At 41.8% G+C, this 12,432-nt stretch overlaps 1 protein-coding gene across 2 annotated transcripts in view; it reads right to left on the reverse strand.

The window, feature by feature from the left end:
* The window catches only part of slco4a1 (solute carrier organic anion transporter family, member 4A1), an 86,762-nt gene that overhangs the window by 47,756 nt on the left and 26,574 nt on the right, over positions 1-12,432 (reverse strand). The window lies entirely within an intron of this gene.

Here is a 12,432-nt window from a genome sequence, read left to right on the forward strand (position 1 = left end):
CAATTATTTAAAAATTGTTTCTTGCTGATACAGACTCCCCCACTCTCTCCAACTTTAACTGTATGTATAATAAAAGTTAATGTGGAAAATAACAGATCATGAAAAGAAAAATCTTTCTCATCAATGAAGAAAGTTGTTTGTTGTCTTTTAGATGTTCATATTTACAATTAATACAGATTTGTAACAAGATGGTTGGTCAGAAAATAAATAAACAATGAGACTTGGGAGTGAGTTTAATCTGTTCACTCTGGTATGAAACTGCCGTGATGCTGTGATTAGTCTGATCAGCTGTGTAGTCCAATCAACAACTGATATCCAAGGGTGCATGTCGGCCAGTGTGTGTATCCTCACTCACAGCTCCCCAGAGATCTCTCTTTGCTCCTCGTCCCTAAGAGCAGAAATAAGAGCTTTGAGACGGCCTCCAAGATGGCAGACCAGAACATCTTTAAGCAAGGAATACAGACATATCAAATAAGATACTTGGGATGTACCCAAAGGCTCTGCCACATTCCCGCTGCCAGATCATAACTCCGGCTCAGTCAGTCTGTTTCCAGCTCTTCTTCTAGTTTACATTTGCTCATTGCTTGCTACCTGTGACTAACCCTATGTCTCCCTGTAATTTGTCTGCTTTGTTATACACCCTGTCTCCTGCTCTTTTGTCTTGTCTGCCCTGCTCCCCCTGCCTTAAACTCCTGTTCAACCCAGCAAATTTTCAGATTCCACTCTGGACCTGCTTGGCTCTGCTACCCACTCCTTGGTCTCTCTGCTTGGCTTGGCCCCATCTTACATCCCTTTTACACAGATATACATTACCTTAATTTTTTTACCTGACTCTGTGTCTGAACCTGGGTTCACTACATCAGCCCCTGAACAGGCTCAGGACATGAGGGCTCTGCAGCAGGTGATTAACCCAGGCAATCATCAATACCCATCTGCCAAGCATTACTGATATCAGCGAGGTGCCTGCACAGAGCCCCAAGCATACTTAAAGACAATACCCACCTGTTAATCCTACTGCCAATACAGAAGCATCCAATGACGTAATGTCATTCACGTGCACTGCCACTGCTCTTTCAGTCCAACTAATAACTACAATTTTAGCACTGAAAGTAAAATGTAGCTGCAAAATGGTTGGTAGCAAGCTGTCCCGGCTCATTATCCTGCGTGAACAGCACTGAGTACTGAATACCAGAAGGTCCTGACAAGCAAAGCTATTTGCTGAACAGAAAATTAATAGGACTATCCAACCATGCTGCTGTGAGCTGCTGTCTATTCAGCTGATCAGTCATTAGTAGAAATAATAAGGTTTGGGAGGGAAGCCAGAGCATAAAATCCAGTTAAAATCTTATTATGTTTAAGTTGATGGATGGCCAAATGATGATAGACCTTATTTGTCATCCTTGGTGGTCTGAGGTAAATTCTTACAAAGTATAACATTAGAGGACTCTGTAAAGCTTTAAAATGTTTGACAAGAGGTAAGGGGGAGTGAATGGATAATTATCAGGTGATGATAAGATGACTAGAGGTGGGAGTGTCTTGGAAGATGAACAAGGCCACTCTGTTAACAATGAGGTAAATCCCTTCTGTCCCGTTGTTTGTTTTTCTGTCCCTGACTCATTATGAATCAAACAAAGCCATAAATGGGTAATTTCTCACTGGGATACTTTCTTACTTCATTTCTATTTAATTCTCTATCTCGCCTTTTCTTTTCTGTTTTCAAAGTGAGATCAGACAAGGAGTTGTAAAATGAATAAGCAATGGGCTCTGCCCTACCTACCGGGTCCTTTATCTTCACAGCAGAAACCTGTTTACTTTGGACTGGGGAGTCTTTCCTCCTCTGTTATAAACAAAGGCATTTGAAGTATCAAGGGGAAGCCCCTCATGTGGTTATCAAACAACAGACTTAAATAAAGTCTCAAACTGTCAATCTTCAGTCACTCACTCCCATTGCTATGAGATGTCACCACAATGAAGTGCAATCTCTTTTTAAAGGAGAGAATATTTAATTTAGAATAAAATTCCTTTGATAAAACTCGGGCAAATTGTGAGACTGGATTGAAACTGTGAGAACAAGTAACCCTGAACTGAGCAGTGATGTAATTCCAGGAACTAGCTCTTTGAACCTAAAAGTAGAAAAACATGCATTCCTGAAATGAAACTTCAGCAGCTTTGTGCATTTGGCCTCATTGACCCTGTGCATGTCATGAAGTGCAGATAACGTACAATTTGATCATTGCTTGTAGGAGAAAAGATAACCACAGTGTTCATAGTAGCCTTACTTTCCTTCTCCTTCACACCAAGAATATATGGTAAACTTTATTCATCCCAGTCTGGGTTTATAATAGTGGGTTTCTGACTAATTTTGTTCAGATTTATTTGTTCATAAATCGGATGATTGCAGAGTTTGAACACTGGAAGAAGATACATAGTCGATTGAATTTAGTTATCGGCTGTGGGGTCACCAAGGAGATGCACTTAACGAGAATGAAAATATGGCATCTTTCTAACAACATGGACGTAAGATTTTGCATTTATTCGAAGTTAAGCTAAGTTTGCGTGCCAAATGTAAATTCATAAAGTACTGTAAATATAAATTGGATTCAAGGGGTCATATCCATTTAACTGCCAAAAAGTTTTCAGATTTGACGGCTTTAGAAAAAACTTAAATTCAATTTTTGCTTTTAGTATTTTCAGAATGTTATCTGTTTAAATTCCAATACAAAATATATATATATATATATATATATATATTTTTTTTTTTTTTTCTGTATTTCTTCTCAATCACTGACTTTAGTGCAATTGTGCTCTGTAGGTATACATCTCACATCTCTAAGTTTGAGGTGTGGATGAATGATACCATATTATGCCTTGAAAACAATTTCCTGAACTGAATCTGAGACAAGTTTCCATCCTCATTTAATACAAATTTAAATTAATCTCCAGAAAATTGGCAAGACAATTTTCTACTTCACTACTGCACAACTCCTGCAACATGGTGGCAACATTTCTTTTCTTTCTCCTTACCAACTACCTTGGTTCCATGTTGCCACAGATTTGCAAAGACAAAAGCAATAAGCAACGCAAGACTGTTGTCTACAGTGATTTTACAACAGCTAATGTGGTTTTCAGCACTCCATTCCACGCTGTGCCTAACAATGCTCCTTAGCTGTTCTAAAATCCCTGTAAACCATGATCTCTTGGGGCTAATGGCTTTAAGATAAAATGGCAAACGGACTTGCTTTAAGTTCTAGAAGATGCTTTGCCTCTCATCCGAGAGGCTTTTTCAGTTCTAACTGACTGGTGGGGAGTCCCAGGCTTTTATCATCTTGTGGGATCATTGACACGCCAAGCTATCACGTGAGTCGTCACATGAGTCATGGTGTTAATGGGTCAGTGGTGTTAATGGTTGAGTCATGGTGTGAATGGGCGGGTCATTGACCCAAATGGCCATCATGTGAGTCATTCAGGTCACATGGGCCCTGGTGTGAATGACTGTTAATTAATGGCTGTTGGGTGGCACGGTGACACAGTGGTAATAGTGTTGCCTCACAGCTAGAAGGTTCGATTCCTTGCCAATGCGATGTGGGCACCAGGGGCATGTCCTCCACCATGCCTTCAGTATCTCAGGAGTACTGTAAGTAGCTGGTAAGTGGTGTCGTAGAACACCTTCTCTGTTCAGTAATGGTCTTTCCAGTTTGACATGGATTGCTTCTTTCACTTCTCTTTCGAACCATCAGTCTTCGCTGTCCATAATATGTACAGTATTGTCCTTTGTCCTTAAGATGTAGTTAGACTGCTGGAGTCTTGACCTGTGACATGTTGGCTCTCCTGTATTGTGCCATGTGCTTGTGAAGCTGCTGGGTTTTTTTCCCCAATGTACAAGTCTGTGCATTCTTTGCTGTATTACATTGCATGCATTATATTGCTCTGCTTATGCCTCAGTGTTTTGTCCCTGGGGTGGACAAGCTTCAGCTTCTGAGTGTTGCTGGACTTGAAGTGGACAGAGATGTGGTGTTGAAACAACTCACATGATAGCAGTGTGGGTCAACAATCCTGCAAGAGGACAAATGCCTGGGACTCCCCACCAGTCAGTTAAAACTGAAGAAGCCTCTTGGGCGAGAGGTGAAATGTCTTCTAGAACCTCAAGCAAGTCTAGTAGCCTTTGAAAAACACTTAAAAGCACCATGACCTGGATGAATGAGAATCTTCACAGACAATACAGAATTATAAGAACAGACTTACAATTACCTCAGAAAACAGGTGGGGAAGTAAATTCAGTTTTAAAAATTAAGTGAAGCAGGCAAAAACAGTGACAGAAGGGAAATCATGTACGCAACTAGATGGTCAGAGTGATCCTTGCTAGGTAGGTGTCAGATTGTTACTACATGCAACTCGTCTCAGTCAGTGAAGACACTGATATCACTCAAATAATGAAAAAAGAGGCACCCAAACTCAGGTCGCCTTATGCTCTTTACGTCTGCTGATCTGTCTGTCATTCTGGAATTTCTGTCTTTTTGGACTTACTATTTTACAGCAAGACTGCAATCATTTCCTCATGTGTTATTCTCTAGGTGTTTTATATTTACTGTAATGAGGGTGGAGTGGTAAGTAATTTTTCTTTTAATATTACATAAATGCAGTGAGGTAATTATATATACATCAAAACATGTACCATAGCATTTATAGCCTGAACTAGTTTGCAGTGATGGATCTAAAATACCTATTCATTTCAAGACTTTTATAAGATAAGATAAGATAGACTTTATTTATCCCACAATGGGGGGAAATTCACATGTTACAGCAGCAACAGGACAGAATACAAGAAGTCAGAGGACTAGAGGCCTTACTTTTCACAAAGGAATGACAAACTTTACATCATCTCCATCTGCTGTATATATGAAGACTGCACTGTTGTGCACCACCTGCTTCCATGACTACATAGTATTTCTGGTTAAGACACTTGCACTGTCACACCACAGCATAACTCCCTTTCATTTACAACAATACACAATGCATCTGCTGTTTTCATGCTAGTTTTACAGACTAAATTTAAAATGCTGCTTGTGGGTTTGTTGCATCTGCTTCATGGCCTTCATTCATGAACTCTCAGTGAATTCTGGCTGGAATATGCCCTCAAGAACAAAATTAGCAGCCCAAATGCCAACATGCATGAGAGTTAGTGTTAGTTAGCGATATATCAAACATAAAAAATATAACAAAAACAAAAGAAAAAATGTTAATTCTAGCATTATGTGTACTGTTTATACGGGCTAGTGGAGGACCCAATTGCAGTGCTGGCTGATTTTACAGGGAATACGGGGAAACGGACAACCGGAGCAACAATGTGCCATACCCAACAGAGAGCCGGCTCAGAAGGAGTTAGTGTGAGGAGAGCGGATCAAACTCGGAAATCACTGACAGATTTCGGTGTGGTCGAAACCACTCTCGGAGGAGGAATATGCTCTTTGAAACCACCAAGGCGGTAAGATCTGCACACCCGCAGACACAGGTCTTGGGTGGAAGGAGTAGTCAGGAACAGGTGAGGTCGGACACTGGAGACCAGTCTGGAAAAGAACGCTGAAGAGTCTGACATGACGCAAAGACAACCTGGCAACTGGGAAGAACGACAGCGTGGCTTAAATACCCTCCTGATGACTCTAATAGGCTAGGTGGGCAGACAGGCAGGTATGGGGCGTGGCTGAAGAGCTGCAGCACAAGTGCTATGCTGGACTGTGACAGTATACGAGCAAAATTTAAAATAAATTGAAGAGTGGAAGAAAGACAGGAAATGTTGCAAGCCTAGTTCAATCTGATAAAGGGCTTTTTCAGTCATTCCCCAGGCTTTCTTCAAGGTAGTTCGGTATGTGAACAGGAAACGCAGTCTTTATGCATCATCTGGGAACAATGAATGACTGCAGAAAATCCTGTGCCAATCCATCACATACATATTGATATAGTTCACTGGATAAGAGAAAACTTTCTCAACGCCATGTCACGCTGAAGGAAAAGTCAGGGCATCACTCATGTCAGTACCATGATGTGGCCCTGTGGAAACATGCCCGGCCCCAGTGAGGATCTGCACAAAATTTCATTACGAGCCATCTAACAGTTGAGATATTTCAGTCTATTTAAGTTAAAGTGGTGGACCAACCATCATACATGCCACTTGTGCACAAATCTGTTTGTCTATTTGTTCCATGAGGTCTATTGTACATTATTTTGCTGTCTGTACATTATGTGCAGACATAAACAGAAGAATATGTTTGTTTGCAGACATGCAAGTGGTAAAGCCGTCCTCAAATTTATACAATGTGAGAATTTACATAACACACACAAGGATAGCCACACCCAATGCAGCAGTAGAAAACAGCAATAGTAGCACTAAACCTGACCTCACTTGATTGAACACATAACACTGGAGCAATATCAGCCCATTACAACAGTTAACTTAAGTTAAACTAGTGACCTGTACATCTTACGAATTTAATATTTTAGTATTCCAAAATTAGTTTTATTCAAGACTGCAGAAATCTATCAAATTTTCTAGAATCAATACCATGGTACAACAAAAGAGGATGTCTCTTTGCCACCTCCACCTCATGATGCATCATATGCTAACTGAAATGTTTTTGATGAGACTCAAGGCTCTTTAATACATCAATAGACACATGGGCACTAGGGCAATACCTGGCCAGTATACCAGTACCCAGATGAGATCCTATTTGTTGTTCTGTCCTCTTCCAGTCCTCCCAGTCCAGTATGTCAGCCATCTTACAGAAGGCAGGGTAACCCATCCCTCCAGGGCCCCACTGTCACTGTGGGGGAATTAAAGGGATGCGACAAAGTTGGCATTGACCCATAATGGTCTTCTGCTTGGCTGCAGCTTAGAGAGCAAACATCAACTGGGCCCCACAGGCAATAAACAGCACTGATCATTTAGCCCTCACCTCTATGACAATGAAGCATCTCCATTGTCTGCTTTGTTGATCATTCTTTAGACTTTAGACTGCTTCTTTATTGATCCAATCTGGGAAATTGTTTTGTTGCAGTAGCAGTGAGCAAAAAACATACAGATGACCATAGAATATATACAAGAATTTAAACAAGCAAAAAAGTGACAAAAAAATATATATAGAAAAAGCAGCAGTGAATACAAGATAAAACTAAATGTAAATGTAAATATACTGTAAATATAAATAAATGTTGTGCAATATTGCAATAGCGCAGATAAAAATGTAAAGTACTGGGGTTGTGAGGTTGGTGGATTAACTGTTTAAGTTGCTATTGTAAACTGTGATGGCTGGTGGGAGGAATGAATTCCTGAAGCGGTCCTTGTGACAATGAAGCTGAAGCAGTCTATTGGAGAAGGAGCTCCGCTGTCTGTCCACGAGGTGGTGAAGAGGATGTTCAGGGTTATCCATAATGGGTAACAATCTGTCCAGTGTCCTCCTCTCCACCACCTCCTCAACAGTGTCTAGTTTGCAGCCAATAACAGAGCCGGCCTTCCTGATCAGTTTGTTCAGTCTGTTGATGTCGCCGGCTCCGATGCTGCTCCCCCAGCACACTGCAGCAAGGAAAAGTGCACTGGCAACAAGAGACTGTTGAAAGATCTCCAACATCTTGCTGCATACATTGAATGATCTGAGCCTCCTCAGGAAATAGAGTCTGCTCATCTCCTTGTAAACAGCGTTGATGTTAGTTTTCCAGTTCAGTCTGTTGTCAAGCCTCAACCGCTGCGACATTCTCCCCCAGAATGCACAGTGGTTGTGTGGTCATCCTGTTCCTTCTAAAAATCAATAACCATCTCCTTGGTCTTGGCCACGTTAAGCAGCAGGTGATTTCTACCAGACCATTCCACAAAATTGTCCACCACTGCTCTGTATTCCTCCTCTCATTCATCCTTTATACACCTAACCACCTCTGAGTCGTCTGAAAATTTCTGTAGGTGGCAAGATGAAGAGTTGTACTGAAAGTCTGAGGTGTACAAGGTGAAGAGAAAAGGAGACAGAACATTGCCCAGTCGGACAAAGTGCAGTCTGTCTGTCAGGTAGTCAGTAATGCAAGAGATTGTAGGCGCGTTGACACTCGCAGCTCCTCACCCAGGAGCAGCGGCTGGATGGTATTAAATGCACTGGTGAAATCAAAGAAGGTGATCCTCACAGTACTGCCGCTACAATCCAGGTGGGCGTGGGCACGCTGCAGCAGGTGTATGATGGTGTTGTCCACACCCAGATGGGGTTGGTAGGTGAACTGTACAGGGTTCAGTGATGATTTCACCTGCGGTCGGAGGTGGGCCAGGACCAGCCTCTCCAGCACCTTCATCATGAGCGATGTAAGGGCGACGGGTCTGTAGTTGTTGGGGCCAGATGGAGATTTCTTCTTTGGAACAGGAATCATGCAGGACGTCTTCCACAGCACTGGGACTCTCTGCAGGCTCAGGTTCAGGTTGAAGAGGTGACCCAGGATCACAGACAGCTGGCTGGCACAAGTCCTCAGGACTCTGGAACTAATGCCGTCAGGTCCAGCAGCTTTGCCCTGGTGCAGTTTCTCCAGCTGTCTTCTTACCTGGCCCGCAGTCAGGTGGGGATGGTGCTAGAGGAGGGGGTGCTGTGGGGGATGGTGGGGGATGTGGGAGTTGAGTCCAAGGGAGGGATCACCAGGGAGGGTTGAGGGTTGGAGGGAGAAAGCTTGGGCAGAGGGGGATCGTGGAGGCCGTTGTGGACATTGGGGAGGTGTGAAGGGGCAGGGGACTGTAGGGCAACTCCTGGCTATGAGCTAAATCTGTTGAAAAAGCAGTTTAGCTCATTGGCCTTCGCAAGGCTGCCGGTTGCTGGTCTGTCTTTTGCCTTGAGCCCCGTGATCTCCTTCATTCCTGTCCACATAGCCTTCACTCTGTTCTGCTGGAGTTTGGCCTGCATCTTCCTCCTGGAGGCATCTCTGATCTGCCTCAGCTTCTCCCTCAGCTCGTGTTGCACACTCCTCAGTTCTTTTTTTGTCCCTTGACCTGAAAGCTTGTTTCTTCTTGTTCAGGAGAATTTTCAGTTCACTGGTGATCCAGGGCTTGTTGTTGGGGAAGCAGCATATAGTCCAGGTTGGCAGTCTGTTCACAGAATTTGATGTACTCTGTAATACATTTAGTCAGGCTGTTGATGTCCTCCCCATGTGGCTCACACAACACATTCCAGTCTGTTGTCTCAAAGCAGTCCTGCAGTGACTCATTAGCCACCTGAGTCCACCTCCTCACTGTTCTCGTGGGCACAAGCTGCCTCTGGACAATAGGGACATACTGAGGTGTTAACAACACCAGGCAGTGATCAGCTCTGCCTAGGGGGGGAAGGGCAGTGGCACTGTGAGCATCCTTTGCATTAGCATACAGTAAGTCCAGTGTGGCATTGTCTCTAGTGGGACAGTTGATGAACTGGTTGAAAGTTGGCAGAGTTTTGTCCAAAGTATTGTGGTTAAAGTCTCCAGTAACGACTACAAACGCATTTGGTTGCTGCATTTGTGGCTCCGATATGGTGGAGTGGATGACGTCACGTGCTGCTTCTCTGTCAGCCTTTGGAGGGATGTAGACAGTGATCACGATGGCAGAGGTGAACTCCCAAGGCAAATAATAAGGCCACAGTATTCCCAATGAGTCCTGACCAGCATGACGAGCTAATCGTCTTATTTGCTAAGGACCTCACGTTCCTCGTGATGATCACCAGAACGGACGGCCTGTATCTCCGTGCCTTCGCCTTCCATTTGGCTCCGGCTCTGCAGCCCTGACGTCATCTTCTCAGCTCGTCCGGGACTACAATCCTCTCTCCGGGCAGCAGCGTGGGTACACAGCACAATCAGCTGCTCACCGTATGGCCCTCCGTTACAAAGAGTGTAAAAACTAACAGAAAGGCCAACAAAAATGTTGTAAAACTGTGCGCGAACATTGTGACACAGTTTCCAAAAATGCAGTAAGAAAATAGAAATTAAAGAAATGCAGAAAAATACACTAAATAAACAAAAGACAAACAAAAACGACAGAGCTACTGCAGCAGGCTGCCACCCTACACAGGCATATACAGTACAACATTTCTTGGTCTGAATAAATAGTAATCAGAAGATTACTACGAGGAGTTTGTCCATGCTGTCTGACAGAATGTTAGAGCCCCTATCACAACTTGTCAAAACAAAACAGGAAACTGATGATGTAGAGCAACAGCTTTTGGTCAAAGTCACATAGAATATTAGCATGCACTATATGTATTTGTATGTATGATTCCTATGTTTTGATTGATTCATATGTTGATAATTTTTCCAATTAATCTACTACTGCACAAAATGTTAGAAAATAGTGTAAAAATGTCCATCACAGAGAGTGTAAGGTAGTCTTCAAATGTCTTGTTTTGTACAGCCAAAAGTCCAAAAATCAAAGATATACAGTTTACAATGATATAAAACAGCAAATCCTCATATTTGACAAGCTGGAACAAGCAAATATTTGGCATTTTGCTTCATAATAGACTTCAATAACTAACAGATTTTAAAAATAGTGAATTATTTCTGTCAATCAACTAACTGTCTAATCATTTCAGCAAGTGTATGGAAGTAAAATTTGATTTGATTGTAATTAGCACTGTGGTAGAGGCTGTCCTTACTTGCAGACAAAGTGAAACCACTTGATTTTATCTTGCTTTGCTCTATCAAATGTTTTTCATTGTGAATGTTTCATTAAGTTTTTGCTAATTGTTGTTTCTGTAAAATTAGGCTGGATTACCAACCAGGAAAAGTGAGGGGTTCACCATTTGGCAATTGGCTTATGGTAATTTTATCAATTTTAACTTGGTTTTGATTACTAAAGCACAATGTCTAATGGCATGGTATGAAACTTTGACCATGCTGACTGACCAAACAACAAACATTTATCGGCACATACAGAACCCTATGCAGACACCCCATGTAGTAGTAACAGAACCTTTTGTACTAAGTTTTGGGCTGCACACAGACACTTTGTGCTGTAGGAACTATTAGTTGCACTTAAGCACACTTTCAAGGTGGGTCCTGCTTTAATACGAGCCTTTAATACTAGTCTTGACTAAGAGGTTTAAAAAGTTAATTATCAAAATTGGACAATCCTACCATACAACATACTAAGACTACAATTCACAGAGAGCAGGAGGAAGGGGGATTAATAGAGGACTAGCACCTCATATTTACCCAAAGGCCCTTAAGCAATCCAGTCACGTGAAGACCTATTTTGTATTCACTGTTTTAAATTTTGCCCAAATAAGGTTCATAATCATATGCTTGGCATATTCAAAACATTATGCATCAGACAAAGTGCCTGTGATTGTCTAATTCATTGAAATCATCATTAAATCTTTGCAACTAAGTTTGACATATGGGAAGAATAACTGATGCTTTTTTAATAATGGCCAGAAGCTGACAAACACAGTGTTACATGTACCTGATTGCAGACATGGACACACACAGTCAAACATACAGTACATCAACCTCCTGCCCTGCATCTCACAGACATGCCAGCACATGTGACCTTGCTGCCTCCTGTTGGTAGTAAAACCAACTGGAAGAAATGACCTAGAGTCAGTCTATCGGCGCATAGATGCCAGACACGTTTGCATAGCCTAAAAGGTAACTTGTTCAAGAGGAGCCATCCATGTGCATTTGAAATGAGACCAAGACAGCTGTCAGCAAAGCTGGGTGCTCTCCGTCTGTCTGCACAGCAATGCCTCTGCCTTCGAAAGAATGATGGAGGGTAAAAGGGCTCTGGAGGAAAATGATTGTATGAAAATTTGTATTGTGAAAAACAAAGAATGCTAGGTGTCACTAGCGAGGACCCATTTGACATGAAAAGCAAAAAACATTTAAAAAAAAGAAAAGATGAAAGAATGAAGTTGGACTGAAGTATATGGAGAAACCCTGATCTCAAAGGTACACGGTTTATCGGGCTCTGTAGGCTAGATCTGAAGGGAGGATGTGGGGGAGTCACTAATAATACACTTTCCAGGAACTCCACTTCTCTCAAACCACTATTTCACATGACGGAAATGATAGCAGTGTTACTGTGTCTTTCCTACTGTGTTTTCAAACATTTTGTAAACTGTAAAAAATGTCTGTGAAATTAACAGTGAAGTGCTGTTAAATTGTGACATCAAAAAAGTGTAAATAGAAAAACAGTGACACAGTGTTTAATTTACAGTAATGTTTTTTTAAATACTGAACCAAACACAACTGTTAATTTTAAAGTAAGAATATGTTAAAATTATAATTTTTCTTTGTAGAACTTACAGATTACTGTAGTTCAAACACAGAAAAACTGTAAAACAAAAAGCAATACAATACAGTTAATATTACAGCGTAACAGTGTTAAAATAATGTTTTTGACAGGTATTTGTTTCTTTTATACAGAAATGGCCTGTGTTAGATTTTACAAAT

This window comes from Chaetodon auriga, chromosome 10, assembly GCF_051107435.1.
Source record: "Chaetodon auriga isolate fChaAug3 chromosome 10, fChaAug3.hap1, whole genome shotgun sequence".
Lineage (NCBI taxonomy): Eukaryota > Metazoa > Chordata > Actinopteri > Chaetodontiformes > Chaetodontidae > Chaetodon > Chaetodon auriga.